Below are 5,295 nucleotides of genomic sequence, written 5' to 3' on the forward strand. Positions count from 1 at the left end.
GCGATATCGCGCAATGCGAGGTTGGCGGAACTGCAGCAAGTGAGACAACCCTCCCTGACAAACACTCACCCCTCCCCCATCCTCTGTCCCTTCACACACCCTGCCCACTGGGATACCTCCCCCATCCTCTGTCCCTTCACACACCCTGCCCACTGGGACACCTCCCCCATCCTCTGTCCCTTCACACCCTGCCCACTGGAACTGTCCAGCGGCCTGCCGAGCAAATCGAAATAACCCGTCTCATTCTCTTCCCTAGGACGTGATGCCGAACGACCAGGGCCGTCTGCCTCCAGACGGAGACAGGAATCTGCCGCCACCTCACCCGGGGCCTCACAACAGAGGGGGCCCGATCAGCGGGCAGCCCTATCCGCCCCAACCCAATCTGCGGACCAGGACGCACAGAGGGTTCGAAGTTCACCACCACCACCAGAAATGGCCAGGGACAACCCTCCTGTCGCTGAGCAGCCCCACACCCTGGAGGAGGCCCTAAACATTGAGAGCGTCGGGCTTGCGGCACTGCTTTCTCCCACCACATCCATCATCCCAGAGACACACACCCCGGCGGGCCTATTTAGTGATGAGTCTCCTGGGGCACAGTCTGGTTGGCACATCACAGCTGAGCAGGTACAGCAGGTGGAGGTCGGAGCAACAGAGGGCCCGGACTCGCGGAGGCCAGACCAGGCCCAGGATGCAGCTGGCTCCCAGACGTTTTCTGAGTTCCTGGAGTTTATCTACCCACCCGCACAGCCGATGCCTCAGGAAACCCAGGGAAACAATGGCGGGAGGAGGGCAGCCTTCCTGGCTCTGCAGACGCTGTTAGAGGAGTCGAACCGCGTCCAAGAGCAGGGAGTGGTGCCGCTCATGGCAGAGACCCAGTCCGACACCGCACGGCTGGCATCCGCGGTGGAGGCAATGGGTCAGGTTATGCAAGACGTTGGGGTTAATGTGCACGCGTCATCCTCGGCCCTGGACAGGGTTGCCCTCTCACAGGCAGCAATGTGCCAGAGCCAAAACGACATTGCCGGCGCCCTGCGTGCCATGGCCGAGTCTCAGCAGGTCATGGCCCAGTCGCAGCAGTCGGTCGCAGAGACCATCAACCGCCTGACACATGTGCTGGATGGCGACGTGCACACACAGGTTGAGATCGCACAGTCCCTGGCAGGAATGTCTAACTCCCTGGACTCCGTCTCTGCAAACCTTCAGATCCTGGTGGATACCGTTGCAGGCCTCCAGGACTGGCAGCGCCAGGTGTCGGTGGTGCGACGGGGCACCTCCCCGCTCGCACCTCTGTCCCAAAGTGAGGCCCGGGGGCCACTGGGCTCCCAGAGGGAGGAGGAGGTTTCGGGGCCCGACCCATTAACTCCATCACGGGACGTCCCGGAATTCTCGGCCTCCCCCCGTCCCATCCCTGGTGCATCGGGTGGGCAGCAGGCAGAGCAGGGTGGCACAATGTCACCCGAGACGCCCGCAGAGCAGCCTGGCCCATCAAGGCCTGGTCGCCCCAGGAAACGCTTAGCCAAGGAGAAACGAGTCGAGGGGGGCGATTCGCAGCAATCCTCCTCCACTCCTGCTGCATCATCTGGGGAGTCACTTAGACGTAGTGGTAGGGCCCGTAACGCAACAAAGATAGACACTGAGTAAGTTGGCACGGGTGAAGGGCACAGTTTAGTTGTAGGGGCTAGGGCACCTGTAAATAATTGTTAATATTAAACGCACTGTTCCACCTTACTTGTAATACCGTGTGATTGTTCCACAGCCACAGGAATCGTGATGGTGACCGAGTGTCGCTGGGGGTGACGGGTGGTGAAACCTCGGTGCCGGGTGTGCAGTCCCTGCCCCTACCCCCTCCCACAGCTAGCCCACGCGCGCACGTGATGGAGTGTCAGTGACGAACTCAGCGGCCACCAAGGTGGATGGTTCAGCTATTGCCATGGGTCAGACTCTCTCTAACGATTCTGAGCTCACAGCTCTTCGCAGAGCGGGCTGTCATCATTCCACATGGCACTGATCACACCCGCTGACACAGCCATCAATGTTGTGCCATTCCGTCTGCACCCAGTGATAAGCGTCATGTCGAAGTGGAGCAGTGTACACTGAGGGGGGGGGGGGGGGGGGGGGGGGGTTGTGGTGGTGGCAGTTGTGTGGTTACCCTCTGCATGACTAGCGATGCAGGTGGTGGTTTGGTGTTCATCGGGGACGTCACATGCGATGCGTGAACCGTGCTGCCACCAGGGCGTCGCGTGCCCGCCGTCCTTGCCGGGTCCGTCGTGCCGCCTCCTGGACATCACCAGCACCTGGGTCGTGTCTGCGTTCTGCGCCCGCCACTCCGCCAGCCTCCTCCTCCTCCTCCTCCTCCTCCTCCCTCGCCTCCTCCTCCTCCTCCTCCTCTGTGCTGGCACCACTGCCACTAGCTTCTCCCTCCTCCTCCTGCAACAGGTCATCTCCCCTCTGCATCGCGATGTTGTGCAGCGCACAGCAGACCACTACAATGCGAGCGACCCTGTCGGCCTGGTACTGCAGGGCCCCTCCGGAGCGGTCAAGGCACCTGAATCTCATCTTCAGGAGGCCAAGGCAGCGCTCTACCACACCCCTGGTTGCGGCATGGGCCTCGTTGTATCGTGTTTCCGCATTGGTCTGAGGCCTCCGTATAGGCGTCATCAGCCAAGACCTCAGTGGATAACCCCTGTCGCCTAGCAGCCAGCCCCTCAGCCGGGGGGGGACGTCCCTCAAACATCGCAGGGATGAACGACTGCGCTAGTATGTAGGAGTCATGCACACTCCCTGGGAACCTTGCACAGACGTTCATAAACCTCATGTGGGGGTCGCATACCACCTGGACATTAATGGAGTATGTCCCCCTCCTGTTTGTGAACACTTCCTTGACCACAGCAGGCGGGCGCATGGGGACGTGAACACAGTCGATTGACCCCTGAACCCTCGGTATCCCGGCCACACTGGCAAATCCACGGGCTCGTGAGTCTTGACTTGCTTGGTCCTCGGGAAAGGTGATGTAGCGGTCTGCGATGGCATAGAGGGCGTCGGTCACATCCCGGATGCACCTGTGCACCGATGACTGGGAGATCCCGGAGACGTCCCCGCTCGGAGACTGGAAGGAGCCGGTAGCATAGAAGTTCAGAGCGACCGTCACCTTGATGGCAACCGGGATCGCGTGTCCTCCCCCCGTTCCACGTGGGGCGAGGTGCGAAAGGAGTTGGCAGATATGTATCACCGTCTGCCTACTCAGCCGGAGTCTTCTCCTGCAGGTGATGTCCGGCATTGTTAGGAAAGAGACCCGGACACGGTACACCCTCGGCTTTGGTCGTCGCCTCTGGCGCCGTGGCTGCACCCTCACTCTCTCCTCTTCCTCTTCCTCCTCCCCCTCCCCCCCATGCTGCTCGAAGACTGGCAACTCCTCGGCCCTTCCCTCTGCTGCTGCAGCTGGCCCTGCAGCCACTGCGGGTTGTGGGTGTGGATGCTGCTGCATCTCCAAATCCAGTAGAGCTGCCCCAACCACTGCGCAGAACATCGCCGTTCTGTTCCCATACATCGTGCTAACCTACAGAAGGGTGGTGGGAGGCAGAGAAACGGGACATGTTAGACGGAGGTTAGTCGACACCTCGGCAGCCGCCAGCCATGGGATACCAGTGTGTCCCGGTGGCCTGGTCGCGCTGCTGACACGCGGTCAGCCTAACCCCTGGTCACTTTCTGCATCCAACGGCCAGTAAACTATGGCCTCCTCACGGGTGCGTCAGTGGCCTGTGTCCGGAAGCCACAGGGGAACCAGCGGCCGTGTCCTCGTCACCGGCACACCATGGCATCCTGGCAGACATATTGTTAGGGGGTTGAACGGCTCACTCTCTACCTAACCCCCCCCTCCGTCGCCCCCCACTGCCTCCCCCGTCTCCCCCACTGCCTCCCCCGTCGCCCCCCACTGCCTCCCCCGTCTCCCCCACTGCCTCCCCCGTCTCCCCCACTGCCTCCCCCGTCGCCCCCCACTGCCTCCCCCGTCGCCCCCCCACTGCCTCCCCCGTCGCCCCACACTCCCCCCGCTCTGGACCCCCTCCCGTTCTCAGGAATGCCTTCCCCGTTGTGGCCAGACTCGAGCGGTGCGCTGAGCGGTGCGCTGAGCGGTGCGCTGAGTGGTGCCCTGAACTCCTCCAAGCTGTCGTCAGCCAGGCCGACTGGTTGACGAATTTAAAAAGCAGGTGTGTTTCACGACGTGCAAACAGGGCGCCATGACGTCGGGACTTCGGCCCATCCGGGTCGGTGAATAGCGGGGGGGGCTATCAGTGGCGATTCTGGTCGTGTCAGGGCGGGAAGGAGGCGTTTGTCGGGAATGGCAACTCCGACATTTTGCGGGGTTCGGAGAATAGCGGGAGGGCGTCGGAACAGCGTCGCCGTAAAAATTTCCGACGCCCGCTATTCTCCGACCGTCGTGAGGCCGGAGAATCTCGCCCCACATACCTGGAAATTCCTCCAGTTTGTTGGATGTCAGTGTCAGAGCTGGACTTGCACAGCTTGACTAGGTGAGCAGTTAACTCAGGTGTGCAACAACTGATTGTTGCCATGGCCCATGGTATATGTCCAATGCACAGAGTTACTTCTCCATGTCATGTGAAGTGAACTGGATTGGCTCGGCACTGGCACCATTGCTGGAGAGGATGTCAGGAGATGGTTGAACAGAAGCTTCCACTTAGCACCTCAGCGAAAGGCACCTCTGAGCATCTGAGCCTCATCTCCTGCATGCTGGGCTCCATCAGAGTTGAACTAGTGATATACATATGATTTTCCTCAGGAGATTGAAAGCTGATCTATAAACCTGAATTATTCCTGTTCCACTACAGTGGACTAATGAGCCACATTAACCTGATTTAGGACCAAAATCCCCAGGAGAAGGGGAGGCTAGAAATGAGTTATTGACCTTGACATGGGAACAAAATTTGCAGCAGCATCTGGATCTAATGGGTTTCTGTCCAGTTTGAACAGTTTTCTAAATCTAAATATTAAAATGAGCCTATTCTTCAGATTTGGATAAGATGTGCATATCTTTGACCTCCACATCTCTTGGAAGTACAACAGTGCATTGAGATGGATGATGCAGTTAGGGAGTATTTATCAATCCAGGGCTCTTTATTTAACAATATTATGAGTTCTGACATCACCTTCTGCAATTGTGAAGCTTTTTAATAAACCTAATCACTTACATAATGCTTACAGGAGTAACAAAAGATTGCCATGTTTCAAATGGACCTGTAAAGTTCTTCACATCTGTGAGAAATATTACCATGTGAAACG

The sequence above is a fragment of the Scyliorhinus canicula genome, chromosome 3 (assembly GCF_902713615.1).
Source record: "Scyliorhinus canicula chromosome 3, sScyCan1.1, whole genome shotgun sequence".
Taxonomy (NCBI): domain Eukaryota; kingdom Metazoa; phylum Chordata; class Chondrichthyes; order Carcharhiniformes; family Scyliorhinidae; genus Scyliorhinus; species Scyliorhinus canicula.